Source organism: Emydura macquarii, unplaced genomic scaffold (genome assembly GCF_026122565.2).
Source record: "Emydura macquarii macquarii isolate MOO-44397 ecotype Brisbane River unplaced genomic scaffold, CSIRO-AGI_Emac_v2 contig_2897, whole genome shotgun sequence".
In the NCBI taxonomy this organism is placed as follows: domain Eukaryota; kingdom Metazoa; phylum Chordata; order Testudines; family Chelidae; genus Emydura; species Emydura macquarii.
The window spans coordinates 40,477,017-40,494,411 of record NW_027133034.1 but is presented as its reverse complement, the minus strand read 5'-3'; the positions used below and the strand labels follow the sequence as shown (position 1 = coordinate 40,494,411).

The following is a 17,395-nucleotide window of genomic DNA, read 5'->3' as shown; positions in this document are numbered from 1 at the left end:
TATATATAATCTATAATCTATCCATTAGTCATTTATGATGACTCATCATGGTTTCTGATCACTTATGTGAGTTCTAAGTTCTGCTAGTTATGACATGGCATTTTGCAATTCAAGAAAAAAAGTAGACTGAGACAATAGTAGTTATGTAGGGCCTGATCCCACAAAGTACTAGTCACCATCAACTCCCATTGACTACTGGTAAAATAAGCAGTTGCATATACCTGGGAAGGTCCATAAGTAAGGTCTGAAGCAGAAAATCAAAACCAAAGGCATTTTCTTTCTTATCCATTGTACTTGACAAACAAATGAAACAAGAAACACAGTTTTCTGCAGGGAAAGTGGAAGGAAAATTATATTTGGGAAATTAAACTTTTAGACTATATTGTATCTAGCAGTTCTACATGTCTAATCTACTTAAAAGTATATATGGCCATCATCACCATAGTATCTGAGCTTCACACCATCATTAATGGATTAGCCTCCCCACATTCCTTCTAAGGTACAGAATTTTTATACCCATTTTACAGATATGGAATTGAGGCACAGCGTAGCTGAGTTGGAATTAAATGCTGATCTTTTGAGGCCTAGTCCAACACCCTCTCCACTAGACCATTCTTCTCATGCAACAGATAGTATATCTTCTAAATAATATCTTTAATTGCCTCTAAAAATCAATTGTATTTGCACCTTTTTAGAAATGAAGGTTATTGAATAGATATGTAAAAGAAAGTGTAAAAGATGTCTGTATTTTAAAGTAGCACCCCAAAGTATGAAGTGTCAGAAATTCTGATTAGGGATGACAGTTTCAGGACCTGTTCTCAACTGCTATTGAAATCTTCTAAACATGGATGATTTTACCAAATAAAAGAACCCAGTATAAAATATGCAGTGTGTTTCAGAATTAAATGTAATATATGTTGGTTCACATTTTCAATGGAAGAGTCAAATTCTAATCTTAGATATTTAGCTTACATTGGCACATAGCTCAAAATATCTGCTACTCTGGGTATATGCACAATATTACTTGTGTAAGTATGTTAGGTATCATCCACCTAAGAGTAAGGTATGGACCTATATATGAAAAGAGAATGCCACATTTCCTTGCTTTGTAAATGTCCCAGCAGGGAGATTTTCACAAACTTCTATTTAGCTATGAGACGCATGATTGAGTTTAAATGGTCCTACTTGAAATATGTACATTTCATTTTCAAGGGATACCTATCAAATATGAAAGTGCCACTTTTTAGTATGACATTTAAATTACAGGACAAGCTTTACAGAACTGAATACAGTGACTTGTAACAATAGTCAGAATAATAAAATCACCACTTGTCACAAATACGGTGGACAGGATCTATCGAGAAGAGTCCAGATAAATGAAAAATGATGTTCTTCTGAAACAAACCACAGAATATTTATTTTGTGTCATACCTAACTGCCGCATCAATTATTGCTTTACGTTGTTATTAGTGACGTAGAATGATGCTAAGTAAGGAATGTACTTTGTACAATGAGAAACACAGATGATATCAGTGATATTCTTTCCCATAGGTACAGAAGCAGAGCATTAAATCTCAGGCATTAAAAACACCATGCTAAAATAATACATTTGCTTCTGTCTCTATCTCTCTTATATACCTTAGGGATTTCTATCACACTCATTGACATAATATCTTTTCCCTGAATACATTTTTAAAAAGTAAACTTCCAGAAAGATATCAGTGAGTAAGCTAGAGTGGAAAATGAACTGTGCTACTGATCACCAAAGAGTGTAATATATGAACTCAGTGCCGAAATAACTGTTGGAAGTAGAAAATGACATCTATGATGGGGTATCCAGTACTATATCTGGATGTGCAAGCAGGACAAAGCTCTCATTTTGCTGTGCCAAAACCCTAGTATTCAAAAGCCCAAAAATACACCAAGATATTCACCAAAGACATAAGGGATGTTATCAGAAATTAAAAAGATGTATTCTTCCGCTTCTATACTGTACATCCTTATCATTAAAATCAGGATAAAGAACTCAGGCCCAGATCCTCAGCTGGTGTAAAGCTGGATAGTTATCTCAGCGGGTCTATGCAGATTTTCACCACCGGAGGACCTAGCCGTATAGTTTCAATATATATAACCATAAAGCTCTGCTGTAATTAGGGAGCCAGCCAATCATACTTTCATTTTGAAAAATTCCTGAATCCGACTTTCTAATTAATGCATTCTCTTTAAAAATGTAATTTTAAATTAGTGCCTATTTCTAGTACTGCAGTGCATTTAATAACACTATCAGTGATCCAACAGCTCCAGGTTACAGAATTTTTAAAATGTTTACTCTTAAGTAATTTAATAAAACATTGGTCATTCTATTTAGTTTTAAATGAGTCTACCACTCTGTAGAACCTCTTAACAGTACGGGTAATATTTCTGATCTCTGGAATTTATACATGTGTATTTTGGATGAGGCTATACATCTTGTATGCCATTGCAAGGATGCATTTTCCAGCCCAGTATTTCAACGTATAAAATGTGTTGTATAGAAGTTTGGGCATGCGTGCAATTTAACAATTATTTTATATGTTGTGGAGGGGCAATACACCTACTTTTTATTCAGTGAGGAGGCAAATCCATGTGCATCATTTACATCAATTTTTCATCTGCATTTTATATATCAGAACAAGATAAAAGAAGAAAACCAGACCACTCTCTCAGAATAGTCTGTAGATAATGCAGGATCTCATCTGCTTCAAATATCAGTTCCTCATATCTATAAAAACACTTTTAAATGGTTGTGGTTTAAAATACTGTTGAAACTGTTGCCCTATTTATTCTACATGATTATTGACTATACATAGCAGGCCAAATCCTGTGCACATCAATGGAAATTTTGTTCTGGTAAGGACTGTGGGATAAGGCTTTAAGTAAGGACCAATGGATGTGACCCACTATGGTGCATTTGGATACTGTCCCACCCGTTGATCCAGATAGTTTCCCACCCTTAATACCTTCATGGGACTCTTCCCTGCTCCACATATTTCTCCCCTACTTGGATATGATATAGGTATGGCTTACATGCAGGAGATGGGAATGGAGCTGGGGAAGGTCTGTGAAGATGTGAACCAGACACATTGTTCACCTCCACCCTTTCAGAACATACCCAGGCTTTATTAACTTTTTTACAGACTCCCCAGTGAAAAGTACTGTCCTGCAGCTTTTTTTATGCTGGAGGAGACAAATCTGAACCGTGTTAATTTGTGTGCTGATCATTTAAATTTCTTAATGTTATTTAGACTAGACTAATGCACTATTATTTTACATATAGTCAATAGCTTATTACAATACATTTGTTATTAAGAATAATATAATTTATTAGGAATTAAAATCAATAAAGCCTCCTTAGTATTTGCATTTTTCTGTCATTATAAAGTAATGTTTCCCATGGACAGCGCACTGCATTAAGTTTACTTTGTAGATGTGTTTTCCAAGCAATTTCACAATCCTCCACCATGTCCTTTGTACAGATTTTCTTAACTGCTATTGATTGACTGTTTAAAAGTAAATACTGCAGTTTAACCTATGTATTGATTCCACAAATGACATGTATCCTTCCAACGATACAACACAAATAATGTTATCTCTAATTGGGTTTGCTTAACTACATCTCTGGATCATGGCATTAGAAATATATGATAAATATGGCTTAGGTGGGACCCAGGACCAGCACATATTTTTACTAATCATGCCTATAGTTAACTTTGCCTTATAAATCATACAATCAAAGAAATTAGAGTCAGAAAAGACCTATTAGGCTCGATCCCCGGTTTCACTCAAGCAGTTTTAGATGCACTAGGAAACAAGGAGCACAGGTGACCTTATACCACCCAAACAACCCACCCCCGATCCTGGGGGCTGTCTCAGTGCAGTCTTAACTTGGGCCAGCAGATATATTGTGGCTCCCAAGGAGCTGCTCCACTGGCCAGGATCTCTGAAGCTCTTCCTGCTCTAGCCCCAACCCTGTTATGCTCCCATAGCCAGCCCTTCACTTGCTGAGCCTAGGACAGATTTAAGTCCCCTGTATGCCATTGCACTGGCAGAAAGAGGCTTTACAAAGGGCCAAGGATCTAGCCCATTTGGTCAATTAGTCCATCCCCCGCATTGCAGGACTGTTCCCTACAGCAGATTCTTAAAAATTCTCAAATACTTTATACAGTCCAGTTTTAAATAACTCAGAGAATAGGGCTTCTATCATTTCCCTGAGGACATTATTCCACAATCTAAATATGTGTCACTGTAAGGAAAGGTTAACTGAGGCTCAATTTAGATTAATTTCAGCCTAATACTCCGAGACATACCCTCCTCACATTTGAGCTGCCCTAAATAATTCCTCTCCGTACTTCTCTCCACTTCAGACTTTCAAATTTGCTTTCTCTTTTCAAGGGAAGAAGCAGTGTCACTAGCTCTTGTGGGAGAGTTCCATCCCTTTTTGCAATTTGCTTTCCTGGTTGAAGGATGGACACTCTCTCATACTTTGAAGTGTTTCCAAGATGCAAACAAGTTTAAAGATCTGGGATATTGTTGGATCACAAGTGGCTTAAATAAATGGCAGACCCCAGTAATGTAGAGCCTTAGTTTAAACTATGCACAAATGTGACATATGTGAGTGAGGCAGAATACCATCTAAAGACGAGTCGCTGCACTTGATCTAAAGCCAAACTCCAATTTATTTCTGTGGAAATTGCATGTGTGGATATGACCATAACTATTTAGTATATGAAAATAGATATTTATATGTAACTATACACCCACACGTGTTATATTCACATTTTGAAAAAGACATTAACTTTTATTGGGTTCTTTTAACTGGTAAAGTTCAGATTTGTGAAAGTGTAGGGAGTCTCTTTTTATATCTATTTGTAATTTACATGGTAATCCAAATATTTATGAAATCCAGTGTTTTTCCTCAAAGTGTTAGAATAACATGATATATTTCTGATGTCACAGTTATGCTATTCTCATACCTTACTAAAAATCTTGTGACATGCAAATCCTATTTTCTTCTTCATCCTTATAAGATTGCACCTGACAGTTCAAATGCACAGCTGGAGTCCAATAAGTTATACTTCATCACCGCAATTTGCTAGAGCCACAAAAACCCTGGTGCTATATAACTTTTTGAAAAATCATACCCCGACCTCAAAAAAAATCCCCTACTGTTACATAGTATTAATCTAATAAAATCATGTTTGCTTAGCTATGTCAAACTTGTGGAAATCAAAAGCTGTATATATATGACTTGATTTTCAAAGGTGCTGGTCACCTTCAGCTTTCACTGAAGTCAGTATGCTGTGGGTGCTCCAAACCTTTAAAAATTGGATTAATACAGTTCTTTTACTTATTCAAGTATAAAATACACAGGAATAATTACAGAATGGGACAAAACTTGACAATTATTTTATGCTGCTTTCAGGTTTGAAGTAAGATGGCATGTCTCACAACAGTCTTTCTTTTTTTTAATTTTATTTGGCTGTGAGGCATTCCAGGATTTTTCAAACTCTTCTGCAGCTATGTTTTCAGGGCCTTAAAAATGGAAATGCTAACCTACCCACACCTTTTTAAAATCCCATTTGAGCCCCGTAATACTTTCAAAAGTTCATTTAATGTACATGGGAAGTAAAATAGACAGAAAATGCACTCTACCTGGGAAATAAACTTTCCAAAATACAGTTACACAATGGTTAAAATAAAATTGTAAATGTGTGCATAGTATCCACTGAGATGAAACATCTCATTTACAGGAATTTCCTGTCTGATTATAATAGCACACAAAATTAAACACATAAATATTAATTTTATGTATCATATCAGAAGTAGGCAATGAAAAAGTATGTATCACATCAGATGCAAGCAATGAAAAAGCAATGTTTACATTTATGGGTGAGTCATTAGTATTTTATTATGTGAAACACTAGGAGGCATCAGTTGGGTAAAAAAAGGAATTCAGTTTAAAAAAAAAAAAAAAGGTAAGAAATTACCAGAACTAGTATGCAAGCACATCTATGCAAGTTTCATACTTCCAAATGTTAGTATAGTATATATGTCATAACTTTATTCTCTTCAGAAACAGCCAACACATTATATTGCCAAGTTAGATTTTAGAGAAAAAAAAAGGCCCACATTTAATTTTCTAATTAATTTTTAAAACATACTCTGTCTACAGATGTAACATAAAGTACAGCTGAATATTATATTTTCAAATATAATGGAATATTCCTGGAACTAAGATAATTCACTTGATGCTCAATGCCACACTTTTGCTAAATTGTAAAATGCAGATGCTTTCTGCTTGTGTTCCTAGTTGGATAAGTGCTATGAATTTAGTATAGTCTCAGGCAGTTTCAAGAATGATCTAATTGCTGTTGAAGGATGTATCACCTAACCCATTTTTTTTAAAAAGCCTCCAAAACACTCACATATACTAAATGTTAAGTCTATTTTCAACAAGTGTTGAACAGACAGTGATTTTTTTAAAGTCATGCAACAATGCTCCATGTGGATTATTTTTTATCACATCATATAAAACCAATCAAAATTGATTTTTTCCTGCTTTGAATTATATTTAACAGTGACTAAGAAACAGAGTTATAGTATCCTTATATAATAATCAATTGACATTGAAGTGTGCTTTGCTTTGCCATGCTGCAGCAATCAGCTTTTATCTCTGCCAGATCAAAATGACATGTGAACTGCCTAATCCTTCTTTTGTAAGGCATATAAGACTTTGTTGTCACTGTTGGTTTTGTGAATCGCCTCTATAAGCTTGTCTGATTTCCTAAAGATGACAGATCCCGGTGAACAGCCAAGCTCTACTGCACTGCAGTCAATGCGACTGAGAGATTTAGGTACAGTACTGAAGACACTAGCTTTTAATCACCTGTCCACATGTAACATATTGACCATCAGCTCTCAGAAGATTAACTTAAATCCTTTCAGAGCAGCCAGGCAATTACTATATTCATGAAATGAAAAAAGCATATTTAAAATATTTCAATTTTTCACTTACAACTTTAAGAGTGCATGCTGACGAGAGTTCTTCTATGCATGTTTTACTTTTGAAATAAGGTGCAAACCTATATTGTTAACCCTTTCATAGACTAGCCTGATATCCTTTAACTTGGTGCTAAAGTTTTCTACCTCTCCAGTTACACATAAACCTTTTTTTCATTTTAGAGGTATGTCTCTAAATCACCAAATAGACTAAAATGTAGAGGTAGAAAAATGTCTCTGTTTATATTATACTTTGGGATTTAAGAATTCTAACATGCATTACACAAATACATAGGAAAATTATACTCCAAAACGTTGCATCAGTGAACACAATAAATCTTTTATTTTATTATAGAGTATCTTATATATGTTATTTTCCATAATCAGTGCACTTAAAAGAACACCAAACCATCTTTTTTCAATTTTTGATAAATGGACGTGTAATTTAGAAGTTTGGTACAACTGGTGAAAGTGAAACCTGAGAATTATAAAATGTTCTTTTATGCATCCAATATCAATCCATGACTTTTTGCTCAACTAGATGCAGAAATACTCTTATGGATGCACTGCTCTTTTTTTACTGAACAGCTGAAAAAATAACTGTTACAAAAAAGAATAAAGGAAAGAAAAACTTAAAATGGCAAAAATATTGAATTTGAGACTTCTATGCAAATGTTAAGTTTCTACAGAGTTATTTAACTATTCCTTCTTGTTAGAGGTACACAAAAAAGTTAAAAACATTCACAATCAAAAGCTTTTAAAGGTGAACTTCTGGAAAAAAAGTCTGGAAAGGTTAATTTCTGTTTGTTCACAAGGCACTAAATGTTTTAAACTTACAAGATAAAACTGTTTACATGACCATCTCTCTCCCTCTCTTTTCTGTGTAATTTACATACACACAAATAAAAGGACTTTATCAAGCAAGTATATTTATAATATCCATGATAAAAAAAAAAAAGCTTTAAGAAAAATCTTCAGACTACCATGACATTGGAAGAAGCTTAACAGTAAAAAAGTGCTTGTCTGATCACTTTAAGGTACTCCTAAATTGGCCATCCAGAAACATCATTTTAAAAAAATTTATCTCACATATTGTTCATCATTTATTGTAGTATCCACACTGAAAGGCATCTTTAAACTTAAATTGGCTTTTTCTTGGTCAGACAGGCTTCAGAGAAAAACTCAGAGAATATGGGATGTATATTACAACTGTATTCTTTTATAAGGAAATTTAACATGACACTCTACTCTTTCACATCTTATGACAGCTGCCAGATAGACATCTGATTTAGTATCTTCTATCTGTGGCCTGATCCTGAAAACTGTTACTCACATGAGTTATCTATCCTCATCAGTGGGACTTGTTTAAAGACTACTTGCGTGAATGCAGGTTTGCATGATCAGGCCCTAGATTTGCCCTTCCATGTAAGATAAACAGTAAAAAATGTATATGTCAGATTTGTAAAACCAAGTAACATGTAATTCAGGAATACAGGCATTCTAGATGTAGAGCCCAACCATGAAGTTCTTACTCAGCCAAGTCTTTCAGTGCCTTCAACAAGAGTTAGCATTGGACTCAGTATGAATTACTTATTTCATCAAAGTACAGGGAAAAATACACATATGATGTCATAGTTGTATATTTATTTAATAAAACTGCTCTCAAGTAGGAAACTTCTGGTCTCAGCACAATGTTCTAAGCATCTTCTAACAATAATAATTTAGAAAATGACAAAATTTCCAAAGTGGTCAATTGCATGCGTGTTTGAACCTGAAATCATTCTGTAATACAGAGGTTCAAACTGGTTCACAGGTGGTTATATTTCCATGCCCTGCCAAGCCTCCAGGGATTAAAGTTATTATACTCCATATAAACATCTTTCCTCTGCAACCACAATACCCTGCAAAATGCCAAAAAAAGAAAAGAAAGCTAGTCACATTTTTTGTCTAACATAGTTGGTCTGCTAGCCACCTTTATACCCCTTTTAAAATATATCTATGAAATTAGAATATAATTTAAGGCAATTGACATTAAATTTATCATCAGATATGTGCTAGGAGAGTGCATTTTGTGTCTAGGCAATTCTCCACAGACCACCAGTAAAATATTGGCAAAGTGCCTTTCTCTGCTTTATTCTCTTACATCTGAATATTAAGGTATATATTAAGATGTATTTTAAAAGACAGGTATTTGCTAAGCATAACCATCATGGACAAACAATGTGAATAAAAACTTGCTTTAAAAACATATAATCAAAGGGCCCCGAAGTGACAGAAATTATTCAGATATAAAGTTTTGCTTTGCCCTGTGCTGTTTATCCTTGTACTTTTATCATGTACTTTCGGAGTAAAAGAATTAGTAATATAGTTCTATTCTTGTTCTGTTTTCCAAGATGACAGAATGCCATAGTAAATTATCTAGAAAATATAAGTATTCATGTTCCATAATGGACCAACAGTCTCTCTAAATGCCCCCCTTACGGCAAACTTTATCTTAGACCTTAAGTAACTTTAATCAAAAATAAAATAGCCAGTTTTGTTCAAGGAGATCTAACCTTACTCACTCTTACCACTAAAAATATAAAGATTACTTAAAGTACTTTGTGAAGACCAGAACTTGCATTCTAACAGAAGTATATACCATATGCCACAATGTTAAGCTGCCTCTCCATCTCAAACTTCAGTGTGAAAAAAGGAGATGCAAAAAGGTATATACCTTAGAGGCATGCTTTTATCTAAAACTAAGTGCAAGAATTGCAAAGAGCAGTGGCATATACACAATGACGTTTAAGAATGTTTTGCTCCCATGCCAGACTGTTTCTCCACTGAACTCTTTGCTAAATCCGGGGCAAGTATTACAAGGTCACAGAATTTGGAGAAATGTTAAAACCAAACAAACTGCACACACTTCATGATACCAAGCACACTAATGATGCGAACTAACTTCATGAAACTTTAAACACAAGAGACTGATGGGGACAAATCTGGAGTAATTTGAATAGCTGGTGATTTAACTAAGTTGCCTGATTAAAAAGTTACTTTAAAGCAACTGACAGTGAAATCATATATTAAAAAGTATACAACTAACCTCAATCTCAGTACACATACACAGACTGATACATTCTTCAAAATGCAATAGGATATGTATATGGAGCTCATATACAATCCTCACTCTATTTTATTTCCATTCTGAATTTCATATGTACTTACATTGCAAACATTTAGATGAGCAGACTAGTCCTTGAGATATTTTCCTTTCTGAGGAAAAAATAAAAAACAAAAAACCATTTACTTCTTCCAGCCTTTAAGTGTTCACCACCTGGTTAAACATACAGCCTCCTTGAACCACACACACAACCTCAAAGTCAATCCAATAGCAGCCAGAAGATGTCTGGGGTGTGTGTGTGTGAGAGAGAGACTGTGTGTGTGTGTGTGTGTGTGCGCACAGCGTCGAGGAGGAGAAAGTAGCTGTGCTGCTGGCTGGATTAAAAGTAGCCGGACTCGTCCTGAAAGCGTCCAGGAAGGAAGTGACAGAAGGCGAATGGGAAAAAGAGAGCAGCTCACAGCCTTTGTAACATCGCGGAGGGGGGAAGAAGAAAGAGGCAAGGAAAGGATTCAAAACTACACGCTTGATGAGGTGTCCTTTTCTCTCTCTCTCTACTTCTCTCTCTCTCTCTCTCTCCCACAATCCCAAACGAATGACTCTCTCCTCCCGTGCTGGAGAAATAATCAGTTTCACTCTTGCAAAAAGGGGGCGGGATCAGATCCCGAAAGCGTTTTAATAAAACAAACATAGAGCAGCAGCAGCGGCAGCAGCTCCTCTCCTTGCCCCTCTAGTCTAAACTAGATTGATAAATTACTCCACTCCACTACTGTAATTATGTATATGGTATGCAGAATAAATCACTGAACATCAGCACCTCAATCAAGCACTTTTTAAATGATAATTGCATCTTGGGTGAATCAATCTCTCCATTCCTGACATTTTGCTAATTTTAGTTGTACGGTGGGGGGAATGGCATATGCCACCCGCAAACCTAATGACAATCCTTTATTATACAAAATTACGAAAACACGGCGAGCTGGTGCATCTTCCCCACTTCCCCCCCGTGAGGTACAGCCGCAATAGGACACAAGATCAGTGCAGAGACTGGGAGAGAATCGCTCCGGGGCAGCTCAGAACCAGCCACGGCAAATGCTCCGCACACTGGAATTGCTGCTAATGTCCTCCAGTGGCAACACTTACAATAAACAATTCACGCTGCCTGAACGCGAGAGGTTATGGGGGAAAGGGGTTTTTTTTGGTTTTTTTTTTTTTAATATTTAAAATGCTGCTGCCCTAATATGCCCGTGATCATCCCCACATGTGTTCAACAGGAAAACATCTGAGTAACAACACGTTCCAGTTTCCATGTACAAGAAAGCGGAGATAGCTACCCCATTGAAATACAGAGTATCGGCAATTATTAAAGGAGAATAAACTAAAAGGGGCGCTGAAATGCAAAATCCGTGCAAGTATAAGATCCACAATCATCATCACTCAGCAACTGGAGGCTGTCAGGCCAGCAACTTTTTAATCAGTTTCGAAACACAGCCAAACTTATCATGCAGCAGGCGTGTGTATTTTTAGCCCTCATGACATTTCCTACACCGTCTCCTTGCACCTTCATTGGCCTCTTTCTTCGGAGTCTTCAGTCTGTAAACCAACCCAACTTCCCAAACTCATTAGACTTCCGTATCCAATTGCTGGTGACTTCACTTACCCTGGGCTGCTTCAGATGCACAGGAAGCAGGCACGGGGCTAGGAGAGAAACATTTGTGATGCTAATATGCTTGGGGAAATGCAAATAAATTGACTCCCTCGGCAAACAGGGTTGCTGGTTAGATAAAGTACTCTTTGCCTCATTGCACGGGTCCAAATCATATCCTACTGTACCAGATGGTCTTTTTGCAGACTTTTCCACAGTAGTGTCCTATTTCCAACATAAAAGGCCCTTCTTCATATGCTCATTTACCTTTATAACCAATACTGAAAGAAGTGTTCTGCATACAAGGTAAAGTCAAAATTAAGCATGTGTAAAAAAATTGTGAGTAGAATTGTTTTGTGGATTCTTGTTTGAACTTTTATGTCGCTAGCCAACTTCTGCAATACTTTGAGAGCAACAGGAGACTTTATAAAGGTATAAGCCATTACAGACTGGAGTAACAGTAACCTGAATAATACATATAATAAAATCAAAGTAGTGTTTAAAACAACAGTGAGATTTATTTTGGTTTATTTAATTTTATTTCAAAGGCTTAATCCTACGATTTCTGGCATGTAAATATCCCATTGGGCTATTGACTGTCTTCTAAAATATCAGTTTAAGAAATTAATAAATGTCTATTTACTTCACTGTATATTCTAAAGCAGTGATGCTCAAAGCATGGCCAGATCTGAATGAAGCTGATGGAGTTATAAATGCTGCCCAGGATTGTTCTCAGTTTTAATACTTAGGTGGTTCCTTAACTGACTACAAATCCCAGAACCCTTTACTCCATCTTGATCAGATTTGATAATAGTTGATGGCCACTCCTTAGTGGACAGATATCCACATTCCATAAAACATCATTAATAATAATACTTATACTAGTAATAAACTTTTATATTGCAGTAGCATCTAAAGGCCTCAGCCAGGTATGCACTGTACAAACATATAATAAATGACTGTAACTGGCACACGTTAGCAGTCTCAGTAAAGAGGCCAAAACCTGAGAGAACATGAAGTATGAACTACGCTCTCAGCCAGAGTGGTCTCACCAGGTTTGGAGTGAGGCACACTGGTAAAAAAATACGGGAAAGTTTGAACTGGTCTTATCCCTGTCGTACCTGTTCTGTAGATAAATAAAGAGTCAATATGGCACAAGTCTTTACAACAGCAATAACACTGATATTTTCTTAATTTTTTTTTTTTTTTAAATGGAGCATTATGTGTGGGGACATCTAATTTCCAGGGCACACCTTTATGCTGTAGATGAGAATAGCTGTAATCTGCTGCATTTTGTGCAAGCTAAATGCATCTTTCAGACTTTTGTCTAGTTGCTCAAGCAGACCATTCAGTTGGCAGGGCAAAGCTTGGATGTTACTTCAATTCCACATCAAGAAATCAGATAGCAATTACGACAATAAAGTAATATGTACAGCAGCTCAATATGTCTACTATGCCTTCCACGTTTTTAGGCTCTTAGGGCCTAATCTTTAAATAGTTGTGACCTTCATATATTAGAGTATCCCTAAGCTGTGCCAGGTTTCTGTTAGAGCACAATTCATCAAAACAATGAAGAGGACACCTCCATCTTAAAAAAAGGGTGCAAACATTAAAAGGAAAAACAGACAGATGGACAGATCTACAGCAGAGGGCATGCTTCCTCACTGATCCCAGGATTCAATAAAGCTTGTGTTAGTGCACAAATATGCAATATCTTCTGAAAGACATGTAGAATCTTTCTATCTGCAAGGGTTAATTTTAGAAACTGGAATAATTTAAAACAGTGAAAAATCTTTGCTTTGTTATCTGTACCATGTTTTAAAAACGCACATCACAAATAGCAAATATTTTTGGGGAGAGAATCCCCTTTGCATTTCTTCCAAGAAGGTCTAAGCTATGGTTCCTGTTATAAACTGGTCATTCATAGGCCTGTTGACAACCTGAACTATGAACAACGCGCCACCTGAGATATCTGGATTAAATAATAAAGCACAACATGAGGTGGGATCATTACACACTAAGATCCCCAAAAGCTCATCAGAGTGAGGTGCATCCGAGTGTATCTTTCCCTTAGAGTGTGCTTATCTTATGGTGAACTTAGCCAGCGCTTCATTGAAGGTGCTTTCTAAATTTACTTCTTAGTAAAGTTCATTTTTAATTTTCAGTAGCTGGTGACAAAAATTTTCTTTAAAAAAATGAATCTACCAATTTATATCAAATGACATTTTAACAGAAGACAGCTGAGATTAGAACAAAATTATCCACTTACTTTGCATCCTAACCCTGAAGTGGTTTATTTTCTATTTTCTGTACCGAGTTCTGCCCCACCCCACTCCATGCCTTGCTCTTATAACCACCTCTCCATCTTATGTATTAAAGCACTTCTTCCTATGTCTGTCTGCTTTTTAACTTGGCCCACGCTGGGTGTAGCTCTTGAAGTGAGCTTTAAAAAATTATTTTAAAGTGAACTGGGGCGGTTGCCACAGCAACCCACCCTGAGAAGAATCGAGGCTATAGATTAATCTACCCCACTAGATTATTCAACAGTACTGTATTTGTTCTACAGTCATTCAGAATATTCCTTCAATCCATATGCCTTTATAATTGAACATAATGTATACATTTGGAAAATCTCAGAGATAATAGGATATGGATTCCAGGAGCAGAATTTAAATATTTTATAAACCGTAGGAAAGAACTGAAATGTATATAATTTCTTGTTAATTGAATTAATTATAAGAGATATCCACAAGGCACGGCTGAGACATGAACTTTAAATAAAATGGTATGCCATTACTAAAATGGTGTAATGCACAGCAAGCAATGATTACAGAAAGCCTTTGTCAATGGTATACCTGTAAGTACACAATACAGCAGAGTTTGCTGTCAAGGCTTTGCTCTCAGCCTAAAATTTGAAATTATAAATACTGCTTAATAATATTAAATGCAATAAATATTAAATACTCACCACATACACCCTCTTTATTGTCAAAATCATCCGCCTCCAATGCTTTATTTAATCTGTTCCATAGTAGTTACTTCACAGTTTACAATTCTTATTCGGCACCTTAGATAATTAAAAGCACAAAAGAAGCATATTACAAATTATATTATTGTAGGTCTGTGGTAGTGATGCAAATACATTTAAAGAGCTATATGAAAGAAACAGCTTCTGAAAAAAACTGACTCTGTTTTCCTGCACTTACATCTCACAATCATATCACTTGAAACTATATATGATCAAATACCTTTATATATTACACAGCTGCAGTAAACTACATTTGAATCCTACTTTGGGGATGCTGAAATATCAATAAAATTGTGAACTGTAATAAAATTATTTATCTCGGATTGTAATAATATTCCAAGTAGGTATTATATAATTTATTTATGGCTGCATTCACTGTTTTTTTAAACAGTTCCCTCACTGCTTAAGAAGACGTGTACTGTACAGAGGTAGCAATTAAAATTACCATTTCAAATGCTGGAATTTTATGGCAAAGTGTATTCATCGACTTACTTTCTTCTTTTAAGAACTACTGTTTTTTACACACCAACAACCATCTGAGAAGTTTCCATAAAGGCCTTGCAAAACTGCCTGTAATCAGAACACTTTTCTTATTGTGTGTCTGGTCTTCTGTACATTAGTCGCTTGTGAAAACGGTGTCCTCCCCCAAACTGTAATGTGCCATCCAGCAAAGTAATCCAGTAAATGGCCAGGTTTATAACTGTAGACTATATGAATGAGCATCTGGACCATTTCTTATCTGATAGTTTCCTGATAATATCTTGCCTCTCTACTACTGCTTCTTTTTAAAATGTTTCATTTTTATGTTCATATTTGAAATGGCTTGAGAATTCCTGCACAGGACAGTGTCTGAGATTTAGGAGAAGCTTATTGTTGTTCAGAACTAGGAAGTTTATTCCGATTTCGTGAGGTCATTCACAAAACACACAGATTTACACAGGATGGGCGCTGCAAAATTCCCCTCACCGCTCGTTTCGCCTCGCAGCTACAGTGTGGGTCCCTTTCTTTGGACTCTTTACACTAGGACTGGGCTCGATTCCAAAGAGGGGTAGTAAGGACCAGGAGGAGAAGGGGGGATAGTACTCCTGAGCCTCCCGGGAACTTGGGACTCAGGCCAGCCTTTGCAAAACATCCACAAGACCGCAGGCAAGGGCTGCTTCTGCTTTTGAATCCAAACAGCCCAAACCCCAGCAGATGAGTCTTATGTACACTCAATCCACTGACACATCGCAGATTACAGACCAATCAAAAGTACAGTCAAGCAACAGCGGCGCGGTCCCCGTTTGATTTCCCCTCCTCTCTCCACCCGCTTCAGGCTGCTGCAGGCATCGTGGCTCAGTTCCAAGCGCTCTCCCTCCTCTCGGATTTGTAACTCACAGCGGGTGGTGTGTGTGTATGTGTGTGTGTGCGCGCGCTTAGGAAAGAGAGGGGAGGGGCAAATGCCTTGCTCTAGGGCCATGTGTGCACGGGGACCAGGGAGCACGAGTTATGTGCTTCCCCCGCTGGCTGTCATTCATGGACATGCAATGGGGAGAGAGGGACAAATGTGCGTGGGCTTTGAAGACAGGGCAGCAAGTGTCTGATGTGAACGTGGAAGATGGCGTGTGTGCGTGTGTGTGTACGCACGATAGAAGGCGAGAGGCAGATTTCGAGGGTATGGGGGGCATGTGCTCTGGCTGGTCGTGAGAGCGTGCTGTTGTGTGGTGTGTCCCCGTGGGAGGAGTACAACGGGTGTGACCTACGCCTTTGGAGCGCAGGGAGGGAAAGAGTGGGGAGCACAGGAGCAGGAGGACGGGGTCCTCCGTGGTGTGCGTCTTTGAGGCGAGTGCGTTTGGGCTGAGCGAAAGAAGAGCATCGTCTGTGGAGCGGCTGGTAGATGTTGGGGCAGGATGCGTGCGCGCGCAGTGGGGGCGCGAAGCGGTGTGTGCAGCCGGCTAGGGGCACGCGTGCGCCGGAGAGGCGTACCCTGCTCTATGTGTGCGTGCTTTGGGAAGGAAGGGCTGGAGGTGAGAATGCCACGTGTGTGCGCGCACCGGGGAAGGGGACGGGAGCCGCGTGTGTGCACGAAAGCGGGGTACGGGACGGTGGGAGGCAGGGAAGGGCTTCGTGTGTGTGCGCACTGAAGTGGGCGCGGGTGGTGGCAGAATCTCTTTGCTCTGGGGCAGCAGTAACCCTGGCTTCCTTCCCTGCCCCGCTCCTACAAGACAAGCCCAGAGACGGCAGAGGAGACGCGCATTAAGAAGGACCAACCCCTCCTCCCCCCCAAAATAAAGCAGAAATGCACTTACGTGCTGGCCCCAGTCTGGAAGCCTAAGAGTCACCGTGCGGCTTACACCCTGCGCATCAGTCACTCAGCCAGACTAGGCACCACTTCCTCGCCTCCTGTCCGCCCGCCCCCGGGCCGCCCGCCCGCCAGCCACGGCCCCTTGTTTGTCTAGCTGGACTCAGGAGCCCACAGGGCCGGGGGGAGGAGGGAAGAAGCGGGAACACGTGGGGGCCGCCTGCCTTGCTGTCATCAACAGCGGAACCACCAGCGCTCCCAGGTCCTCTGCTGCTGCTTCTCCCAGTCCCATCTGCGCGC

The 17,395-nt window shown here is 38.1% G+C and overlaps 1 protein-coding gene across 1 annotated transcript in view; it reads right to left on the bottom strand.

Moving 5' to 3' along the window:
- MEF2C (myocyte enhancer factor 2C) overlaps positions 1-17,184 on the bottom strand; it is a 143,150-nt gene extending 125,966 nt beyond the window's left edge. Inside the window, exons 1-3 of the mRNA XM_067569123.1 lie at positions 17,103-17,184; positions 14,755-14,853; positions 10,249-10,296 (exon numbers count right to left, since the gene is read on the bottom strand). The gene's annotated coding sequence lies outside the window, so the exon portion shown is untranslated. The remainder of the gene's footprint in view (positions 1-10,248; positions 10,297-14,754; positions 14,854-17,102) is intronic.
- Between the last annotated feature and the right edge of the window lie 211 nt (positions 17,185-17,395).